The 24061-nt window shown below is 45.1% G+C and overlaps 1 protein-coding gene across 2 annotated transcripts in view; it reads right to left on the reverse strand.

Annotated features, from left to right (window-relative positions):
* CRACR2A (calcium release activated channel regulator 2A) overlaps positions 1 to 24061 on the reverse strand; it is a 138875-nt gene that overhangs the window by 97267 nt on the left and 17547 nt on the right. Inside the window, exon 4 of one of the 2 annotated variants that reach the window (XM_070407573.1) lies at positions 7457 to 7536. The exons of the other annotated variant lie outside the window; for it this stretch is intronic. The gene's annotated coding sequence lies outside the window, so the exon portion shown is untranslated. The remainder of the gene's footprint in view (positions 1 to 7456; positions 7537 to 24061) is intronic. 2 annotated transcript variants of the gene reach the window in all.

The raw sequence follows: 24061 nt of genomic DNA on the forward strand, positions 1-24061 counted from the left end.
GAGACAAGCACTGGCCCCTGGAAGTTGCCAGAAGACATGGAAATGGTCAGGCTCCCTGATGTGGGCGGGGCCCTGGTAGCATCACAGGGGTAGGCAGGGTGAGGAGAGGTTCTGGGCCTCCCACATGACACCCCAACCCTGCTTTTCACTAGGGAGTGTTTGCCTAGGTAGCTAGTTGGTTGTAAATATAGGAAGGGAGCAAATGGATCAGACATTAAGCCTAATAAACAAGGGAGCAATACTGGCTGAGCTTAATGAGGTTGAAAGCTACAGCTTCGCACATTCCAGTCGCCCCCACTCCCCCTTCCCCCTGCCCCCAATCCTCTAATTCCTGAAGCACTTGGGAAAGATTGGTTACTGGCCATTAGCTGGGATTACTGAGGGAGAGATGTAACAATTAAGGGAAAATTCCTCTGCTGGGTGCATGCCCAGTAGGAGCCAAGATGGGGACCATAAGGGAGAGGCGTCTAGCCTGGGAAAAGGGTCTGCAAAAGATTGGGAAAGAGATTGGGCTTTTCAGTTTGAAAGCCCGAGGTAATATAATACAAACTTAACGAAGGTCTCTCTGGGTAACAGGCGTTGGTTTGTTGGTGTGTTTGCGCACTTGCATGTTCAGGCCCAAGCATGGGCTCCACGTGCCGGCCTGGGTCCGGCAATGCAGCCCCAGGCGGAGCTCACCTGGAAACAAGGACTAAGCTAGCTGGACGGGGACAGGGCCTGAGCTGGACTAAGCTTTGGCATCGACTGAACTGGTGACACAGGATTTCTGGATCCTGGACCTCCTTCTGGGCTTGATGAGCATAGGCTGGACTTCTTCCACAGTGGGAGGGAGTTTAACCACCTGGCTGTGGATGAGACGCTGGCTCATCCTGGAAACAATCCATTGTGTTTTCTTCAGCTTCAATAAATCTTTCCACTACCTCTCATCCTCCATGTGTGGTCCCTGAAATGCTTTTCTCTCGACACCACAAGAACCTCATTTCCACCGGTAACAGGAAAAAATGTGGAGGGTGAGGTGGGGAAAGGCTGGGGACCAACCAGAGCAGAGAGAAAACTCCGTCTCTCTCTCCCTCCCCATGGAAAAGAGGAATCCAACACAGAGGGACGGTAAGGGCCACATTTCCCAGGTTCAAATCCTGCCCCCACCACCTCCTAGCTGCATGACCTTAAGCAAGTTAACCTCTCCAGGACTCAGTTTCTCCATCTGTAAAATGCATCCACTTCATGTGAGGACTAAGCAACATAAAGCATGTAAAAGGCCTTGAAATTATGCCTGGCTCCTAGCGAGGAGGTGATAAATGTTAGCTCTTGTGATTATTTCTAAGGCATTTTCAATATTAATCTTTTTAGTTCAAAATTCTGATAGTAAGATGACTCTTTGGGAGGTGATGAAATAATTAAAGACACACTATAAACCAATGATGGCGCTAATTACACTTCGTAGTTTAAAAAGAACTTTCACTTCTGTGATCTCATTTCCATAGTGATCCTGTGAAGATGTCAGGACTGGCTGCCTTTTTCCACTTTTATTAATGAGAATCTCATTCTCCAAAAGGTTAAGCGACAGGTCTCGGGTCATGAGCAAGTTGAGCTGGGACTCAAACTTCACACCATTGAGAGGTCAGAGAAGAGACCAGGTGAATAATAGGGCTACATTTGTTTTCTAGGACTCAACAAAGGGAAGTTTCTCAATCCTTCTCCCTCCTGTAAAAACACTCCCTAGGTCTGCCCCAACTCTCGGTATTGCATGTGCCTTCAGAGCCCAGTTTCCAGCCCACCTCCACCGAGAAGTCCTCCCTGACCACCCAGGCATCTGTGTCTCTGAGTGCGCTTGCATGCTTCGGGCATTAGAACATACTGCTTGGTCTGGCGGAAACAAACCCAGACTGTATAGCTGGTCAGTCAGACACATAGGTGACAACCTGATATTTCTTCTTTTTTCCTCGAGGCAGAAGCCTCCTTAATAAATCTTAATAAGAATTAAATTGATATTTGCTCATTTGAATGAAAAATGCGCCACCAGTTCCCAGCCTGGTACTTCACGTACGACAGTTGCTCAATAAATGTGTGTTGGTTTCTTATTAAGACCATTGAGAGTGAAGACTCAGAGTGGTGACTATTTGTGGTATAATGAAAAATATTGGTTCCTAGCACAGAGCTCCTAAAACCCTCGGAATTCCCTGAGTGAAAGGGGTATCTTTTGTAATGTATAATGAACCCCTTTCATCCATACCTGAGTATATGCTAATGAGCTTACTGGAGGCAGGCCCTAGAGAGCTTCTGGGTGGGGGCTGATTGCCAGAGGAGCCACCCATGTGATTACAGGGTCAGGATTTTCAGGTCCCCCCACCCTCCCACCTCTAGGAAGGAGAGGGACGGTTATTTCATCAATCATGCCTGTGTGACAAAACCTCCAGGAAAGTCCTAGCCCAGGGCTCGGGGAGCTTCCAGTCGGTAAGTACCTGGAGGTGTGCTCTGGGCAGGCACGGAGGCTCTGCACCCTCTCCCTACACCTTGCCCCGCTCACCTCTTCCCTCTGGCTGTTCCTGAGTTACATCCTTTATAAGCTGATATCAGTAACTAAAAGTAACTAAAGTGCGTTCCTGAGTCCTGGGAGTTGTTCCAGTGAATCACTGAACCTGAGGGGGGGGTTGTGTATAGCTGGTCAGTCACACACATGAGTGACAATCTGGGACTGGCATCCAAGTGAGGACAGTCTTGTGAGACTGAGCCCTTAATCTGTGGGGTTTATGTTACTGTCAAAATTGAATTGAGTCAAAGGACACACATTTGGTATCAGAATGGTGTTGTGGGGAAAAAAAGACACTGCAGTATTTAACATTCATTCTCTGGGCAGGGGTAGGGGAAAGCCCTAAGTCAGTGGTTCTCAACCTTCTGGCCCTTTAAATACAGTTCCTCATGCTGTGACCCAACCATAAAATTATTTTCGTTGCTACTTCATAACTGTAATGTTGCTACTGTTATGAATCGTAATGTAAATATCTGATATGCGGGATGGTCTTAGGCGACCCCTGTGAAAGGGTTGTTCGACCGCCAAAGGGGTCGTGACCCACTGGTTGAGAACTGCTGCCCTAGGTTATCATACCTGAATATTCCTAGGGTGTCCATATTTCCACAAGGAAGAAATTGTGATGCTTGTGTTTCTGCCCAGGTGTTCTGAGAGGTCATTTCTGTGTCCCCAGCACTGTCTGCACAGGCCATGGCAGCTGATGCCACTGTAGACTGTGTCCCCACCCTGGACTTACAGGGCGGGGCCTGTTTTAAATCCATCTTAGTACATGGGGAAAAGTGCTTTAACCAAACATCCGGGTTCTACAGGTGGCCTAGCTGCTGTTCATGCCCATGCCCCTCCCCCTCCCCATGGCTCTGTGTGGATCCTCTGCTGGGACCAGGCAGCAGATGTGAGGATCTTCTCAGGGAGGGCAGAGTGGCCAAGCTGCTTCTTCAGGGGGCTGCCTCCCATGCCCCTGCTAGGTCCTAAAACCCACATACACACACACCCACTGCTCAAGAGTCAAGTGTCAGCACAGGAGCCAGGCCAGTCTGGAAACCAGACCTTCCCTGTTCCCTGTGAGATTGCCATGTGCTTCTTTGACACGTGGTGGGGGAGGGGGGGCTTTGGGCAAATCCCACCCCTTCTCCGATAGGCCTCTTACTGGGGGATAAGAACACAGACTCCAAGGCCAGATGCCAGACCACCTGGGGCACCAGCCATGTGGCCACAAACAGGTTTCTTCAGCTCCCTGAGCCTCTTTCCTCACCTGTGACATGAGGGTGGGATGGTACCTTAGGAGTGTGAGCTCTTGTTACTATTCTTATTTCTGTAGAACTCAAACCCTACACCCCAGATCAAATTCTAACCTAACAAACTAATAAACAAAAAGCAACAAAACAAAAAAAATATTATATGAGGGATACAATGAAGAGGCCCATGCTGCCCCGGCTGCATGGGACTTGGTGGTATAATGTCACCCACCATAGGCCACCAGGAGGGCCATGTGCCCCGCCAGCCCATACAAAGGGGCAAGTGTATGCAAGCGCCTTTGAAAAGGCGACCTTACCACTCGGTGGCCGGCTGTCACTTATGCAACCACTGTATCTTGCCTGCTTTTCCCTCAAATTAGGCTCAATTTCCTTGTTCTAGCCTCAAGGGAGAAAGAGAACAGCTGTCTCCTATAAACACTTCTTCCAGGTCTGGACAACCGTTAATAAACACCCCTTCCCACTTCTCTGGCTCTATGATAGGATACATCAAAGGCCCTGGATAGCGGCTGCAGGTCTCTGTGAGACGGCTGCTGTTCACCCTAATTCCTCTAATAATTAGTGGTTGTAAACCACTCCGAAGATAAAAGGCATTTTATAAGAGCTAAGTCCTGTTATGATTAGCTCTCCACTATGCTGATGAACACATCAAAGCCAAACACAGCCACAGCATGGTGTCTGGTGCTTAATTAGATGTAGTTCAAGGTGGCTGGTATATATTAAAGAAACTGCTGCAAAATTTATCAACATTTAAAAAGTGCCTGCTTTCTTTCCAACGCGACAGGCTCTTTTCCAAGGCGGTCCCTGTTGATGCCTGTAAGGCTGTCCGGCGAGGACGGAGCTAATATAGCCTCTGGGCCCGGAAGGGAAGGATGCAATAACAGCACCTGCCCGTGGATAATGTCTCCTTGCTGTCAGCACGAGTCTATGCCTGTGCTCTCATTTCGTTCTGTTTCCCTATCATTCTGCAACATGAGCACATAACACTACCCACCCTTTGCAGAGGAGGAAGCGGGGACGCACACATCAGGAGGTACCACTGGGCAGGGGTTCAGTTATCAAGGCGACCCTTTCGCCGCCCCAGCCACACCCCCAGGATATATGTACACCTCTCCAAACCCCACACCCAGCCTCCACGTGCCTTTTCTAACTCCTTCCACCTGTTGACTCTCAGAAGGCTGGCACTTGGGTGCTGGAGCCACGCTGTCCACATGGACGGAGCCAGAAGTGCCTGAGTTTCCCGTCACCTCTCAGCCCTGACCCGATGGCTGGTGCATACGGGTGAAAGCCCAGTGCCCTGGCCTCCAGCAGGGACAAACGCTGCCTTGTGATTTGTACTTTAGAGCACATCTGTGGGTCCAGGCTAAGGCTGGAACCTGCCTGACATCACTCTGGCTTCTTCCCCTCTCCTGCCCTGCTTCCTGCTCCTTTACTTTGTCCTCCTGGGAACGTTTCCTGAATAAATCACTTGCACATTGGTCCCCCTCTGGGGATCTGCATCTGAGAAACCAACCGAAGACAATTCTCTTGGTTTAGCACTAATGAGGACATTTTGCTTGTTTGCCACTAAATGCATTCTCCCAGGTCTCTTCGGTTTCAAGTCTTCACTGCCAAGTCTCCAAGCCTATTTATCTTTTCTGTGTCTACTCCCAGGCCCCCACCTCTTAGCTCTTCACTCTCAAAGTACCTACTTTCCTTTATATCATGATATCCCAACTGCTTCTGAAAAAACTAACCTTTGAGCTTTCCCTGGGCACATGGAAGGCACCGAACCAGCAGATGCTGGGAGAGATACAAAGATACGTTTATGACCAGCCCTTTCCTCAATGAATTTACAATCTTGCAGGGGCATAAGACACAAATCCTGGGGGCAGAGGATATGAGAAGAGCCGTGTGCATGCACATAGGAAAACTGTAGGAGAAACAACTCAGAATTTTCCCCCAAAGCAAAGCTGCTGTCCACAGCTCTCCGCACTGTTTGATTCTGGCTGGTTTACTCAATCTTAAATGCCTAAGGAAATGGAGGTCAGCTCTGGCAGAGATACTCCAAATGAGTGGAGAGTCCAAAAAAAGCAGCTGGTATTTCATTCTGGTTGACATTTTCTAAAAAGCAGTACTACCTCAGGAAACAGCTTCAGAGAGGGTAAACAAATTGACCTAGGAAGACAGCTAATTAGTGACAGAGCGTGAACTCAATCCTAAGCTTGCCTGATTCTTTAAAACCTCAGTTTATTTATCTGTAAAATATGACCAATGATTCCCACTCTGCATAATTGTTACAAAGATTTAAAAATAGCTTATCAAAAATATCTGGTACAATAAGCACTACATAGGTGGAAATCACTCTTATTACTTCCAGGGGTAATATTATTGAGCCAAAGAGCACTTTATATGCAAATGTTAAAGGTTCTTAATACATATTACCAAACTGCTTTAAAAAACAAAAACAGCTAAACAAGGCCATGACAGCATTGCCCAGGGGCCCTTCCTGAAACGCAGGCCTGATCATGCTTCCCTGTGGCATTCAGAATCATTGCCGCATTATTCAAAATAGCAAAGATATAAAAACAGCCTAAGTATCCATGAATGATAAATGGATAAAGAAGAGGTGGCATATATTCACAATGGAATATTATTCAGCCATGAAAAAGAAGGAAATATGCTATTTGCGACAACCTGGATGGAAAGGCTTTACCCTAAATTAAATAAATCAGACAAAAAAGACAAATACTATATGATCTCACATGTGGAATTCAAAACAAAATAAAAAACAAACTGAACTCATAAGTACCAAATACAGATTGGTGACTACCTGGGATGGAGTGTGGGGGGGGGGGGGGGGTGGGAACCTAAACAGGATGTTCAAGGCCAATTTGCCATACGCATGTGCAAAGGCAATGACATAGCAGTTTTACTGCTCGCACTGCACAGTTGTACCTCTCTATAACCCAAATATTGATGTCCGTATTTGGCAAGAAGTCTCTTTTGTCTAAGTTGGTATAAAGCGGTGTTACTGGCCAGCAGGTACACGGCTGCTTTGTGGGGCCACTTTGAAGAACTGCTTTGTCTGATGGCTCCTTGTTATCAATGGCTACTTGGTCTGCGATAAAGTCTCTCCTATATGCCTATGACTTCTCATATCTTCTTCCAATGCCAAAGGGGGGAGAAATGGGTGAAGGTGGTAGAAAAGAACAAACTTCCAGTTACAAGGTGAGTATGTCCTGGGGGTGATACGTACATACAGCATGGTGACTACAGCTAACAATATTGTATTTTCTAAGGGAGCAAATCCTAAAAGTTCTTGTAACAGGAAAAAATATTGTAACTATGCGTGGTGATGGGTGTTAACTAGACTTATTGTGGTGATCATTCTACAATATATTCAAATATCAAATCATTATGTGTACCTTAAAGTTATATAATGTCATATGCCAATTATATTTCAATAAAGCTGGGGCAGGGGGAGGAGAGGGGGGAGAAAACGGTGTCCTCAAGTAGACTGGGAAAAATAATGGCCATCTGATGAACTCAGTTTCTGGAAGCTAAGCGCCTGCTAATGATTCTCATAAATATTAAAAACAGCAGCAAAGACACCCACACAGACTTCACAGATTTCAGGCCTAAGGACCAGGGGCTGTGGGGTATCTTGTCCACCTTTTGATCTCTCACTCACCTGGCAGGTCCCGGCTCCTCAGAGCAAGGGTAACGCTTCAGGTCTGGAGAGCACGTTTGCGACCCGTGTTTGAATCCCGCCTAGGAAACACACAGAGATGAAAACGCCGTCTTTCCCCCAGGCGCCGGAGAGGAAGGGGTTTATGGCAATGGGGGGAAATGTCCCTCTCGCTAGGGCTGCAATGCCCCCCAGAAAACAGGCCTCGTCCCATCCTTTTCCAGGTTTTGGAGATGAGGAGAGATGGAGGGATTACAGTGGGAAGTCTGCATAGCAACCTGAGTCTGGAGATGGGTCCGGCCCAGCAGGGGCTGACTCTTGTGCCTGAGCAGGGGGTAGCCTCGGGGCTAACTGAACAGCCCCTTTCAGCAACCCCAGCTCTCAGCAGTGATCTTTCAGCTCTTTGCATCTGATCCACAAACACTGTCTGCACCATTGTGGAAGCTTTCCCTTGAAGATGGAGAAAGAGAATTGTGGCCAGAATCACTGCCCTACCTAAGAAAGCTCTGCAGTAGTAGAGTAAGTAAGAAAAACCTAAGGGCCCCATATGGGCACCAACCTAAACAGTGCTGGAACAGGATCTGGGACAGGATCTGGGGCAGTTGGTGCTGTTAATTAGCACTGTGAACCTGGGGACAAACTTTGCAGAATGCTTTGGCCTCATGCTAAGTAACATGGTCTGAGGGCATGCCTGAAATTATTGCAGGCAGCTGTAGTGACTGCAAAGGAGGCTGGGATTCTCTGTTGTACCCCTGCTGAGGCCAAATCTCCAACAATCGCTAGATCTGGCAGACCAGATGTGTATTACCAGCAACCTTGATCTCTGTAGGGTTCACATGCACAACTCATCTGAAGCAAGTGCCTGGTATTCTATATGAGGTAATGCAGTTCTCAGGTGTTCATTCAACCATTCAGTGAATGTTTGCTCTGTGCAGGCACTTTTCTAGGTGCCAGAGAAGCAGCAATAATGCGAATCCAGCAAGCTTTGCACCTGTGGAGCCTAGATTCCAGTGGAGAGAGACAAGCAATACATACATAAACCCAGTAAGTATTTTCAGAAAATGAAAAGTGTTGGAAGAAGTCAGCTCTCAGTACCTACCCCTCAGGGGCATTGCTGCTGGAAGCAACCAAGGTGTGGAAGCCCCACCCAGGCAGCAGCCTTCAGCAGAGCCAGAGCCAGGAGGAATGGAGAGCAATGATGCCCTGACTGTCCCCAGCTGCCGACACCTGGGAAACTTAGGTTATACATATTTAGAAAATATATTTTGGCTCTACATAAGATGTTAATAGTGTTATTTCTAGGTGGTAGTCTTAAGAGATGATTTATTTTGAGTTCCTTCTGAATTTCCTAATAGTTTTATTATTACAATGTAGTGCTTTTGCAATGAGGGAAAAACACATTTTAAAAAATGAGAACACTGGCCTAGATAAATCAAATTAATAAGGAATAAATTTGGATGGGTAGGCAGGGACCAGATCTTAGGATGATGAATAACATCTTGCCATGCCACTTTATGGCTTACAAAAGCAATTTCACAAAAATAACTCCTTCAACCCTCACAAGATAATCTCAAGGTTACATAAAAAAATAAACCTTGGTGCAGGAAAATGCCTGCCCCCAGGTGCCCGGCTTCTCAGCCAAAGTGTTTGCCATTATTCCGCGTGGCCTCCTGACGCTGACCTCCCTTCAGACACTGCCAGCACCCAGGTGCTAACTCCCCCTGTCTCCACCTTTGCCCTCTCCTACAGGGACCAAGCTGATTTGTTCAGATGTATAGTTATTGACCCAGTCTTCACCTGGTCCTACCTGGTTCTAGGCATTGTACTGAGTGCTGGGGACACAGGGAGAACCAAAAAGGTCTCCCAGTGTTGGGGAAACGTCTTCACAAATTAACGAATGTATGATACAAATCATGGTTACTGCAGTGGAAGAGAAGTACGGGTGTTATGCAAATGGCTAGCACCAGAGGGAGCTGATCTGGATGGGGCACTAGCCCTTTGCCCGATACTGAGCAATACGTTGTCACTGAGTTCCCAGGGTATGTCAGGCACACACTCTCGTTGAGTCCAAGATTACAAGATACCAGTTCTCAAAGGTCATACACTCTGGAGAGAGAGGCAGCACTCAACACCAAAACAGAAGTCCACCAAGGACATCATGGCACTTAAAAGCCCTCTCTGAAACAAGGTGACGTTGACCAACCCGATCATCAGTGTTGGCTCAAGTCAACATGTGGTTGTCACCAGGAAAGAAATGGCACAGACATACAGAAAGTGCATAGCTAACACCACAAGACCGGGCTTCAGTGTCTGAGTGGGTGGCACAAGCATTTAAGACAATAGGACCTTAGATGGGGGAGAGGACTGGAGGGGCTGCCATGCTGGAAAAGGCTTCTGTGGAGGAGGCGGGCCTCAGATGGTGAAGGGATTTGGATGTTCTTCCAGGCAATCCCATTTAGCACGGCCTCGAGGATGCCCAAGAAGCCTGCAGCACAGCCCGGGGCCCTTTCTCTCCTGAACGCAGGAGGCTGGCTTCCCGACTTCTTGCCTGGGACTTGAGAGAGGAGGCCTGGGGTCCTGTTACGTCTGTGTTGGGGTTTCTAAGTGTCCCTCTAACTAAGCTCTGAAGAGCCAGGAGGGCTGTTGGTCACCCAAGGCTGAACATAAAGTCTGATTTCAGCACCAGGCAGCTAGCAAATGATGAAAACACCTGGCTAATGAGTGCATGTACACATTGGGTTTTACTGAAAAAATCCATAAGCGAAGCTCAAAGACTTTCAGGTGTTGTGATCTAATATGAACAGAAATTTCAAGTCAGGTTATGTTCTCAGTTGCCATTTGATATCACAGGCACCACTGCAGTGATCTGAGCTACGGTGAATTCCCTGGATATACCACCAGCTGAATAGTAATAACCATACAATAATGACAACAAACTTTCATATGGTGCTTTAGAATCAACAAAGATATTTGTCACCTATGCCTATGAGTTAATATCTTATTTGTAACTAGAGGCCCAGTGCATAAATTCATGCACCGGTGGGGTCTGGCCAGCCCGCCCAGATCGGGGTCGACTGGGGCTGGGCTGGCAGTGGGGAGGGGACATGGGAAATTGGCCAACTGGCCCCGCCCCTGATCAGGCTGGTTGGCTGCCACATGCACGTCATAGCAACCAGTCATTCTGGTCATTCTAGTTGCTTGGCATTGATATATATATATAGATAAGAACATGCTGGCAGTTATGGATCACCCTCACTGACACCTTCATCTCCACAGCGTTTTGACTTGGCAGTGTGCACTGTGAATAGGCTCAGGAAACCTGTGCTCATCCTGGATCTCCTCTGTTCTTTCTGTTTGAAGAACACAAGGTTTTGAGTTTAGACAGCGCTAGGTTCAAGTCCCAGGTCTGTCATTTATGACTCATGCGATCCACAGCAAGTTATCTAATTTCTCTCAGCCACTTTCCTCCTGTCTTTTTTTAAATTTTATTTTTTCAATTACAGTTTAACTCAATATTATTTTTATTAGTTTCAGGTGTACAGCACAGTGGTTAGACAATCATATACTTTACGAAGTGTCCCCCCAGATATTTTCAGGAACCCACCTGGCACGATACATAGTTATTACAATGTTATTGACTATATTCCCTATGCTGTACTTTACATTCTGGTGACTATTTTTTAACTACCAATTTGTACTTCTTAATCCCTTCACTTTTTCACCCAGTCCTCCAACACCTCTCCCCTCTGTCAACCGTCAGTCTGTTCTTTGTGTCTATGAATAGGTTTCTATTTAGTTTATACATTTATTTTGTTCTTTAGATTCCACATATATGTGAAATCAGATGATATTTGTTTTTCTCTGACTGATTTATTTCACTTAGCATAACACCCTCTAGGTCTACCCATGTTGTCACAAATGGTAAGATTTCATTCTCTTTTATGACCAAGTTATATTCCAATGTATATATGTACACCCACTTTTTTTATTCACTCATTTATTGATGGAAACTTAGGTTGCTTCCATATCTTGGCTATTGTAAATAATGCTGCAATGAACAATATGGATACATATATTCTTTCAAATTAGTGTTTGGGGTTTCTTTAGGTATGTACCCAAAGGTGGAATCTCTGGGTTATAAGGCAGTTCCATTTTAAATTTTTTGAGGAAACTCCATACTGTTTTCCACAGTGGTTGCAACAATCTGTATTCCCACCAGCAGTGCACGAGGGTCCTTTTTCTCCACATCCTCACCAGCACTTGTTGTTTGTTGATTTATTGATGGTAGCCATTCTGACAAGTGTGAGGTGATAGCTCATTGTGGTTTTATGCATTTCTCTGTGATTAGTATTGATGACTTTTCATATGTCTATTGGTCATCTGTATGTCCTCTTCAGAGAAGTGTCTATTCAGATCCTTTGCCAACTTTTTAATTGGAGTGTGTGTGTGTGTGTGTGTGTGTGTGTGTGTGTGTTTTGTGTGTGTGTTTTTTGGGGGAGAGGGGTTGTTGAATTGTATGAGTTCTTTATAAATTTTGTATATTAACCCCCTTATCAGATGCATCATTGGTGAATATGTCCTCCCATTCAGTAGGTTGTCTTTTCATTTTGTTTCCCTTGCTGTGCAAAAAGTCTTTAATTTGATGTAGTTCCATTTGTTTATTTTTTATTTTTGTTTCCCTTGCCCAACAAGATATATCAGAAAAAATATTGCTAAATGTCAGAGATTTTACCATCTATGTTTTCTTCTAGAAGTTTATGGTTTTGAGTGTTACATTTAAGTCTTTAATCCATTTTGAGTTTATTTTTGTATATGGTGTAAGTTGGTGGTCTGGTTTCTTTTTCTTTTTTTTTTTTTGCATGTATCTGTTCAATATTCCCTACAGCATTTATTGAATAGAACATCTTTACCTGATTATATGGTTTTGCCTCCTCTATCAAATATTAATTGACTATATAGGCATGGGTTTATTTCTGGGCTCTCTATTTTGTTTTATATGTCTATTTTTATGCCAGTATCACGCTGTTTTGATTATTATGGCCTTGTAATATCATTTGATATCAGATGCTGTGATACCTCCAACTTCATTCTGTTTTCTCAAGGTTATCATGGCTGTTTGAGGTCTTTTGGGGTTCCATATAAAATTTTGAATTATTGGTTCTAATTCTGTGAAAATGCCATTGGTATTTTGATAGGAATTGCATTCAATCTATAGATTGCTTAGGGCAGTTAATGATGTTAATTCTTCCTATCCATGAACCCAGTATATGCTTCCATTATTTGTATCTTCAGTTTCTTTATTCAACATCTTATAGTTTTCTGAGTACAGGTCTTTTTCCTCCTTGGTTAAATTTATTCCTAGGTATTTTTTTATTTTTTTATGCAGTTGTAAATGGGATTGTTTTCTTAGTTTCCCTTTCTGATAGTTCATCATTGGTGTATAAAAATGCAACTCATTTCTGAATATTTATTTTGTATCCTACTACTTTACTGAATTTATTTTTTAGTTCTAGTAGTTTTTTGGTGGAATCTTTAAAATAATAGTACCTCTCTTGTAAAGGTGCAGTAAAGATAATGAAGTACTTAGCACAGGGCCTGGCCCCCATACCTAGCACTCAATACATACTAACTATGTTGTTGTAATTATTGTTATTATTACAGAGAGGACAGCTCCACGTCATTCTCTGTCTCAACCCAGAGACTAGGACTCTGTGGTGTGGCATTCTCCCTCTTTCTGCGTGAAATCTGCGTGCTCTGGCAGGGTGGACTGGGGGCCCTGGGAGAGGCCCGTTGGCAGGGAGGCAGCACTCTCCCTCGACAGGGCCTGTCGCTCCCCCAGCTGTACTCACTGGGGCGAATGGCAGAATCTCACCCCTGAGCTCTAGAACCACACTGTCCAATACAGCAGCTGCAGCCCCAGCCACACAAGCTCTGAGCCCTCACAATGTGGCCAGTCCCAACGGAGACCTGCTAGGAGAGTAACCTAGTTCCAGCACAAGGAATGACCACAACAGGGATGGGTCCTGAGGGCGTTGTGCTCAGTGAAGTAAGTCAGACAGTGAAAGACAAATATGATCTCACTCACATGTGGCATCCAAACAAACACAAAAACAAGCTCAACAGACTAGTGTTGCCACAGGTGGTCAAACTAATGGTACAAAATCCTGGTTATAAAATAAGTAAGTCCTGGGGGTTTAATGTACAGCATGATGACTCTAGTTAATGACGCTGTACTGTATATATGAAAGTTGCTTAAGAAATGGATCTTAAAAGTTCTCACCACAAGAAAAAAAAAATTCTGTTAAGTATGTATGGAAACAGATGTTAACTAGACTTATAATGTGATCATTTCACAGTACATATACAAATATTGAATCATGATGTTGTATACCTGAAATTAATGTAATATTATATGTTAATTATACTTCAATTTTAAAATGTAAATTATCTTCTTAATAAATTTGTAGATGGAGACTATGCTGAAATGATAATATTTGGGGTATATTAGGTTAAACAGAATATTAAAGTTAACTTTGCCTATTTTCTTCTTCTGATGTGGCTACTAGAAAACTGAAAATTACATGCGTGGCTCACATTATACTCCTTCTGCACAGCCTGGTTTGGACCAGGAGCTCAGTGAGGCCAAGGCTTTGGCACTTTGGTTCCCTGCTGAGTTCCAAGCACCCAGAACAGGCCCCGAGTGAACGAATGGGCCAGTGAGTGAGAGTGTGAGGAGAGCTTTCAAAAGCGGGAGGTCAAGCTTGAGGAGGTGGGGGTAGCCCTGGGGCAAGTTAGGGGCAGCCTGGATTTTGCACAGATGAGTAAACTGAGGTTGGAAAAAATATTTAAAACTTGCTCCAAAACAGCCAGGATTCAAATCAAGTGCATCCCAAACCTATGTTCTTTCCACTAAAACCCGTTATCTCCCACAGGCATGCAGAGTTGCAGAAAGAAAAAAATATATACATATATTTAAAGCACATTCCCTCAATACCACTGAAGTCCTAGCTTGGGGAAAGTCACTTGGCCTCGCCTCAGGTGCTCACATCCTCATCTGCACTGTGTAAACCACCAGACCCCATGGATCTCATTTCTTTTCCCCAGTGTGTGCACGGAGAGAACCCCAGTGTGTGCACAGAGAGAACCCCAGTGTGTGCACGGAGAGAACCCCAGTGTGTTCAGGGAGAGAACCCCAGTGTGTGCACGGAGAGAACCCCAGTGTGTGCACAGAGCGAACACCAGTGTGTGCACAGAGAGAATCCCAGTGTGTGCACGGAGAGAACCCCAGTGTGTGCACAGAGAGAACCCCAGTGAGTGCACGGAGAGAACCCCAGTGTGTGCACGGAGAGAACCCCAGTGTGTGCAGAAGGCAGTCAAAGGCTGAGCTCTGGGTGCTTCCTCTCTCCTCTCCACTCTTCGGCTCCAAAAGAGGCTCCAGCTGAGATTTCTCGGCATCACCCAAATCAATAATTTGTTTAAGGCTTCTCTTTGATTTTACTTGGTTTTAGATGTTTTTCATCAAAAGCAAAATCTTGCAGGCTTTTTCCTTGATCTTGTAATGAAGTTCCCTCCAAGATATTTAACTTTAGAAATAGTTTCTGCCATGCCATCTTCTTTAAAGAAAGAAAGACATCTAAATCACAAACATCGCATCATAGTCAACTAAAAAGCTCAGGAGGCATGCGGGCTTGTCTCCCTTGTATCTGCCTTTACTAGGTGTACCCGTTAATAATGCGGATTTTTTTCAATAGATGGAGTTACATGTATGTTGGTATATATGCGATTTGATATGTATGCCATTTTGTTGTATTGACAACAACCTTCAAAACTTCATATGTCAAATTTGCTGAAGGTGCTAACATAGATATTTTTCCACTTAAAAATATCGAATTTTGTGCCAAAAAAAAGAGCATTTGTGGGAAGTTATAATTCATTACTTTATTTTGAAGAAAAGTGCTACTGAACACTTTGGAAAGCTTATGGTGAACATGCTCCATCTCAAGATACTTGTGAACGCTGGTTTAAATGCTTTAAAAGTGGTGATTTCAGTGTGAAAGACAAAAAAAGCCCAGTTCAACTGAAAAAGTTTGAAGACCAACAATTATAAGCATTATTGGATGAAGATGTACTTCAAACTCAAAAACAACTTGCAGAAAGATTAAACATTGCTCAGTAAACAATTTCTGATCATCTACAAGCAATGGGAAAGATTTTAAAGGAAGGAAAATGGGTGCCACATCAACTGAACAAAAGACGAATGGAAAACTGAAAAGTCATCAGTAAAATGTTGCTTCAATGGCACGAAATAAAGTCTTTTATGCATCGAATTGTGACTGGCGATGAAAAGTGGATTTATTTTGAGAATCCCAAATGTACAAAATCATGGGTTAATCCAGGTCAACCATCAACATTGACTGCAAGGCCAAATCGCTTCAGAAAGAAGAAATGCTCTGTGTTTGGTGGGATCAGGAAGGTGTGGTGTATTATGAGCTTCTAAAACCAGGTAAAACCATTAATACTGATCGCTACCAACAACAAATAATCAATTTGAACCACGCTTTGATCGTGAAATGACCAGAATGTTCCAGAAGACACAGCAAAGTAATTTTGCTTCATGATGATGCACCATCACACACTTCAAAACCAGATAAAGACACGTCTTGCCTGGGAAGTGGTAACCCACTCGCTGTATTCACCAGACCTTGCTCCTTCAGATTACCACTTGTTCTGATCGATGGCACACGCACTTTCTGAGCAGCACTTCAAAACATATGAAGAAGTGGAAAATTGGGTCTCTGAATGGTTTGCCTCAAAACAAGAAAAGTTCTATTGGACGGTATTCACGAATTACCTGAAAGATGGGGGAAATGTGTAGCTAGCGATGGGCATTACTTTGAATATAGCACTTTTGATGTTTCTCTTGGAATTATCGTGTTTTCTGTGATTACAAATCCGCATTATTAACCGGTACACCTAGTACTGTCTGTTGCCATCTATGCACCAGCCTCTCGTGTTTCCACCTGTGCCTGAGGAGTCCTGATGCTCAGAGAACAGCTTCTGCTGCTTTTCCTCTGCTGACACCCTCTCATGGGCTCCGCTCTGCTCTCACCTGCGGTCTGCTGAGAGCATGCCCCTCCTGATGGTCTCAACCTCCAACAGAGCTTTTTGGAAAAGAGCCTGTGCTATTTCCATTTCCAATCCTAGTCCAAGAGCCTCTTGAATTTTAATCTAAGCGAAGAGTATTTTAGAGCCTAAACTGATTTGTCAGAGAAGAAAATCTCACCCACTCCTCCCCGGGTGAAACGCCAACACTATTTTTTTAATCAGAAAGGATAAAGAAAGATTTGCCAGAATCAGCGGTGTTGTTCTAAAGTGAGAACAGAGCCTCAGTGGAATAGCAGGGTGGAGCTGCTTTTCAACGCAGCGCCTCCAGGGTGCGGAGCACAATTAGTCACCCTCTGTGCGTGTCTCAGCCACGTGTTGAATCACTGTGCATCCCCAGTCCCCTCCCAGCCACCCAGCAGAGTGGCCAGCAGACACTGGTGCTCAGGAATGCACACACATTTTAAGCAAGAATCAAGGGCCAGGACAGCAAATTTGCTTCTGCTTCCTCAAAATAATTATGTGCTGAGTTCCAAAGCCAAACAGATTTGCTGAGTGGCTCTCCTTGGCTAACATTTGCAGAGAGACTCCTAGTGCAAGATGCTGTATTAGTAACCGGGATAACATGTAGTGAGACATTGCCTGTGCCCTCAAACAGCTCACAGTGATGGCCTGGGGTGCAGTGGGGTCTGAGTGGAGGGGCACAAAGGGGGGGAGGAATGGGGGACATTTGTAATGGGGTTGACAATAAAAATAAATTTAAAAAGAAGATAGGTGTATGTGACAAAAGAAAATGTAAAGCAGAATGAGGAAAGGCGATGATAAAAGTATACGTGTGTGCATCTGTGTGAATGTGCATTGAAAAAGAATGAGAAGAAAACATACCTCAATGTTAACAATGGTTATCTCTGTTTATTCTCTTCTTTTAATGTCTTTTTTTTTTTTATTATTGATTTCAGAGGAAGGGAGAGGGAGAGAGAGATAGAAATATCGATGATGAGAGAGAATCACTGATCGGCTGCCTCCTGCATGCCCCCCAATGGGGATCGAGCCCGAATCCCAGGCATGTGCCCTTGACCAGAATCAAACCCTGGACCTTTCTGTCTGCAGGCCTATGCTCTATCCACTGAGCAAAACGGCTAGGGCATGTTTACTCTCTTTTTTACTGTATGTCACATTCTCTGATTTTTTTTTTTTTTACAATAAACATATATTGTTTATACAATAAAATGTGTTTTCAAGAAACACATTTTATCACAAATGCTTAAGGACAATGATTTGGGTGATAGAGCAAGCATGTCAAACTTGCGGCCCCTGGGCCGCATGTGGCCCACAATGAATATTTTTATGGCCCAGCCAATATAACGTTGTATGTAAGAAATGTTTTAATAAAAATTTCAAAATTTAATTTTTACAATATCCTGTTATACATAACTATTAATAACAAACTACAACATTCACTAATGACTGATTATTATAATTGTGTTGCATTAATTTCCCTTACTCGCCTTACATGCAGGCGCACCATTTCTCTCCACTAATACCAGCAGGGAATATTTTAGCAGCTGATTGCCACGTGATTAGTCTTGTACTGTCTTGTTTTGTGTATGCAACAGGAAATATTTCGCTTTCAGAGAACAGGAAAAATAGGTTTATTTGCTTTATGCTTATTAATTTGTGCAGTTACTCAGTGTCTGGTAAGTTAATGTTCAAGAAAAAAATATTAATTTTTATTAAAATGTTCTATTATTTTATGTTAACGATTACTCATTTATTTCAGCCCTTTGCATTCAGCATGTCTCTATCAAAATAAACCTACGTTTCTATGAAAATTGAAGCTTTTATTTTTTTGCGGCCCAGATAAACTTAAAGCTTGTTTATTTGGCCCATGTTTGCTGTTGAGTTTGATGTGCTAGCCCTAGAGTAGTGGTTCTCAACCTCCCTAATGCCGCAACCCTTTATACAGTTCCTCATGTTGTGGTGACCCCCAACCATAAAATTATTTTTGTTGCTACTTCATAACGGTAATTTTGCTACTGTTATGAATCGTAATGTAAATATCTGATATGCAGGATGTATTTTCATTGTTACAAATTGAACATAATTAAAGCATAGTGATTAATCACAAAAACAATATGTAATTATATATGTGTTTTCCGATGGTCTTAGGCAACCCCTGTGAAAGGGTCATTCGACCCCCAAAGGGGTCGCGACCCACAGGTTGAGAATCGCTGCCCTAGAGGATGGAGCATGTATCATGACCCTGCAGGATCAGTAGCACTGGGCAGTGAGGAGACAGGGGAGGCCTGTCCAGGCAAAAGCCTGGGAGCCCTTGCGGCATGTATGCCCATTGGAATGAGTAAGCACACAGGTTAACAATCCCTGAGGCCAGGGCAGTGATGGCAAACCTATGACACGCATGTCAGAGGTGACACGCGAACTCATTTTTTTGGTTGATTTTTCTTTGTTAAATGGCATTTAAATATATAAAATAAATATCAAAAATATAAGTCTTTGTTTTACTATGGTTGCAAATATCAAAAAATTTCTACATGTGACACGGCACCAGAGTTAAGTTAGGGTTTTTCAAAATGCTGACACGCCGAGCTCAAAAGGTTCGCCATCACTGGGCCAGGGCCTGTCTGTCTTGTTCCCAGCAGAACCCCGCACTTTCCTGGGGTGCGCCATGCGGTACTCAGCCCGTCTGCTGGGCAGATCTGTGGCTGGTCTCTGAACGCTTTCTCTGGGCTGAAGCCACACGTGGGAAAGCAGCCAGCCTGGCCTCTCACCATGGCTGGGCTTCTGCGACCAAACTCGCTGTCTGGAATCCACTGTTTGTCCCCACAGTTCAGCTTGTGGGTCGTGTCAGATTTATCCACCCCTCCACCCACCCTGAGAAAGTGCCCTAGGTCTTCTTGGAAGTAGGTGGAGAGATGGAGGCTGGAAACTGTGTGTTTGCATTCAGAATACTCTACTGCTGGACTGGACACCTGGTCACTGTCCCCTGCTGTAGGGTCCCAGTGAGATTAAGGTCTCGGGAGGGGCAGCTCAAGAGACTCCATCCCTGTTCCTAACATCAGCCCACTGCTCACCTGAGGTGCCCTCCTCCATCACAACCCACAATGGTCAGGGACGGGTGCTGGGGCTCCAGGAGGCAAAAGGATGCCCAGAATGACCTCCATCAGCACGACCAATCTAGGTGATCCCAAAATTACTCCTTGAGGCCCACAGCTCCCTTCTGACCCACACCTCGCATCCTGCAGCATCTCCTTCAACATTCAAACACACCTGGCAGTGAGACGCGCCGTCCATGGAAGGAAGTGCCCTCCTTCCTTTAAGGTCACTCACTCCCAGAAAGTAAAATGAAGGCGTTCCTATGCCCTTTGTCCATTTCTGGGACAATGGGTAATGCTAAATCCCCACACAACTAACAGAATAACTGTGGGTTGGGCTCCCCTCTGTTTCCTCCACAATCTGCATCCAGTCTGGACCCACCCCACCCCAGCTCAGTGCTCAGTGGCTGCAGTCCCTAGATGGTTCTTACAGGTGTATCTAATTGCCTCTCCACCCTCAGGCAACCAGACTCGGGGTGGCCTCTCTGCTCCCACACTGCCAGTCCTTTCTGAGTGAGCCCAGCAAACAAGGCCTGTAATGTGATGAGTGAGTCTGTATACAAGCACTCGAACCCTCTCAGTTCCTCCGTGCCAGCCCTACAAGGCAGGGAGGATTCTGCTTCCACGGGCATTATCGTTAATGAGAGCTTCCCTTGCTTACGCTTGCAGAAGGCAGGCAGTGCCTGCGAGGGGCCTCCACAGGTAATGGCTGGTTGTTAAGGAAGACCAGTTGGCATTGTGCGTGCTTCCAGGCTGGCTGCTCTCATTCCAACACACCGGGCGAGGATGGATGGCTCCTCTGCACTTCCTGCAGGAGCTGCAGAAGGGATCACCTCCCAAGACGGGGCAGATCCACCCAACCAGTCCGCACTTTCCCCTGGACTTCCAGCTGGAAACAAATGGCCTGCTCACACTCATGAAGCCACTACACAAAATGGGGCCGCGGGTGTGGGGAGAGGTGGAGAGCAGGAAGGATGCAGACGCCAAGTGTTCAGACACGGGACCCAGGCCTGGCGGGCCTCCCTACAACCTCGCCACGCTGTTCCTCCTCACACCCTTCAGCGGCTCCCACCCTTGTGGAATGAAGTGCCAACCTACTCTCCTGGCTTCTTGGGCCTTTTGTGGTCTAAGGAGGGGCAGCAAATGCTATTCCCTGAATAGGACAGGACAGAGCGCAGAGGAAGGCATCTTTCCACACGAGGATTCTCTATGGGCTCCAACCAATAGCTCCCTCTCCTCGTACAGCCACTCTTTCTTCTTCTAGGTGTGCTGCCCCCATTCTTCCTCAGCCAGGCCTTCTCACTCACTCATTTGCTTCCCCATCCGAAAAGCTCCTATATTCCTCCCATCTCACCACATTTTTATCCACCCTTTAAGGCAGTGTATTAGTTTCCTAGGACAGCTGCAACAATTAACAAAAACCAGGCAACAGAAATGCATCCTTTCACATTTAGGCAGCTGTGCCCCCTCAGAAGGCTCTGGGGGACAGGTCATTCCTTACTTCTTCCATGCTTGTAGCTCTGGAACTCCAGCCTCTGCCTCTGTTTCCCCCTGGCCTTCTCTTCGTGTCTCTCCTGTGTGGGCCTCTTGAAAGGACACTGACTGAAGTTAGGGCCAGGGATAGTCCAGGATGATCTCAGCTGGAGACCTGTCGCTGAATCACCTGCACACAGCCTTTTTCTGAGAGGGTCACAGTCACAGCTTCTGGTGGTTGGGACAGGACCTATCTTTTTACCATTCACCCCACTACAGGCAGTGATTCTCAGCCTCACAGAGCGCCAGAGTCATCTGGGGAGTCTTCTGACTCCAGACGCCTAGGCCTCATCCCAGATGTTCAGTTTGAAATGCTTCTGGCTGGGATCAGGGTGTGAGGTGTGTGTGTGTGTGTGTGTGTGTGTGTAAATGCTTGCATGAATGTGTGTTTAACTTTCCTAGTTTCTAAAGTGCAACCTAGGGAGAGCCACTATTTTAAGCCTTGAGGACTCATAGTATCTCATCCAAGCAGAAATTACAGGTAATACCAACGTTCAATGATTGCTTTCTCATCCAGGGTTACTCTCAAGTTGGTCACAAATCACACCGACATCTATTGTTTTTAAATGTTGCACAAAGAATGTCAAAGACATCACTTAATCCAGGGATGCTCTGCCCTCTTCAATCAGTGCATCATTTTTTATAACAAATATTTGGAAATGTTCTTTTAACTACCTGAAATGAAACTTCTAGATAAGTCAGTCAACCCATATGCAAAATCTAGCTCTAACTATAATATAAAGGAGAAAAAAGGAATGCAATTTATAATAAAAATAATAAGTATTTCAATATGTAAGTGCTCACGCACGACTGCACAGGAATGCATAATGAAGAAGTCAATGCTTACACCTACTTATAATGGATAAGATTAGATTTAACTGCTCATAAAGACTACAAGGAAATAAAAGAGCAGAGGACAACAGAATAAAAATGCTAGGATGAGAAATAGCAAACCCACTCTCCTGTCTGGATCTGATAACAGGAAGCAGGTAATAACCTTACCTGAAGTAGAGATAACATGTTGAATAAAATTACAAACGTGCAAGTAGAGAAAACAAGAAAGTGTATCATTCTTTTGTATGAGCTAGGCGTAGCTATTTATTGTGCAGAGACATGGGACAGGGCAGTGACAGAGCCTCATGGAAAACATGTGTGTAATCTAAAAATCCCATCCACGGAGCAGGGGCACACATTCCGTTTTGGGCATTAAAAAGCCTTGGAGCCCTGGCCAGTTGCTCAATGGTTAGAACATCAGCCCACGGACCGAAGGGTTTAATTCTGGTCAAGGGCGTGCTATCTCAGTTTTGGGTTCGATCCCTGGTCCCGTCGGGGTGCATGTGGGAGGCAACCAATCAATGTGTCTCCTCACATTGATGTTTCTCTCTCTTCCCACTCCTCCACTCTCCTGGAAAACCAATGGAAAAACTGTCCTCAGTTGACAATTTAAAAAAAAAAAGCCTTCGAAACCATATCCTTTTTGTCTAGGCAGTGGGGAAAGGAGGAGGCATTGGAAGAAGTTGTTTGGTAGACCTCTAAGGAGACTCCCAGAGTAAGAATGAAAAACAAAGGCAACCCCCAAATAAGTCATTGTACTATCTATTTTTTCCAAGAAATTTCTTATCATTGCACTACAAATATAAGTATATTATATAAATTAGAACATGAACTATTTTAACAACAGCTTCTCTACAGAAGTTCACTGAGATGGTGGTATTCCTGTGCTTCTGCTAATTTAGCAACGTGTTGTCCTGTTGCAAATCCGCAGTGACGTCCCTGCTTCTGCAGTGACTGCATGCTGCACGGACAGGCTTTCCGGCTCAGCGTGTGTGGAAACGCTCCGATCTAGACAGGACGCCCACAGTGGGGACATTATCCAGTCATGTCAAGGCTGTGTCTTTACACCATTTAGGCTTCTCTTCCCAGAACAATGGTCTCCTAGATTACTGGGCTTTTGGCATAACTTCTTTAAAAACTTCTCAGTATTACTATATGAGAAGTAATTACCGATTATATGTGCAGTGGGCTGAGTTTGGCAGAATGGGTGACAATTCACTAATGACATTCCCACACAGAATCATGACTAGCATGCCTAGTCCCCATCCAGTAATGCCAGGGGCTTCACCCTGTTGTTGTGGCAACTCTAAGCCACCCACAGATTTCCCAAGTGCCCCCAGAGCCACAGTACTCAAAGCTCTGTGCACCAGCCTCAGTACCTGGAGTCTGTTGGACGCACTGAATCAAAAGCCTTGGGCAGACCTCCTGGGCTGGAATGTGCATGTTAACAAGACCCCCAGTGGTTCATGTGCACACGGAGCATTCGTGAACCACTGCCCTCGGGGCAGCTCTGACCCCGGGAGGAACACTGGTAAAGCCCAGCCTCTTTCATTTCTCAAATGAGGAAGCGGGCCCAAGAGGGGAGGTCAATGTACATTTTTCTCCTCTTCTTGTCAATAGGTCCCTGAGGACAGAGTGTGGGTGCGTCTCTTGCATGTCCACACAGAGGCCAGCACAGAGAAGCGCACGGCTGTGCCCTGCAATGCCTGTTGTCTGTGTTCCATCAGGACTCTGAATTCTCCTTTTTAACCAGAAAAAAATGAGTTCCCGTTACTCATCCCTAGAAGCACAAGCAGCAGGTCCCCAACAGTCGCTTGGACTGAGTTTCAACACCTTTGTTTTGTATAACTTCACCACTAGCATCAGCTGCACCAAAGACCACAGCATCTGAATGAAGAGCAGTTGGCCTTGCCCTACACCCTTTGCCTGGAGGCGGCTGTGGTTAGTGTCACACTCAGAGAAAGAATAAGTACAAAGCAAAACCCCCAGTTGTTCTAAGATGACCACAGAGATGATAGATACTGTG

The sequence above is a fragment of the Myotis yumanensis genome, unplaced genomic scaffold, assembly GCF_028538775.1.
Source record: "Myotis yumanensis isolate MYYU_CA2020_CCGP unplaced genomic scaffold, mMyoYum1.0.hap1 SCAF_3, whole genome shotgun sequence".
Lineage (NCBI taxonomy): Eukaryota > Metazoa > Chordata > Mammalia > Chiroptera > Vespertilionidae > Myotis > Myotis yumanensis.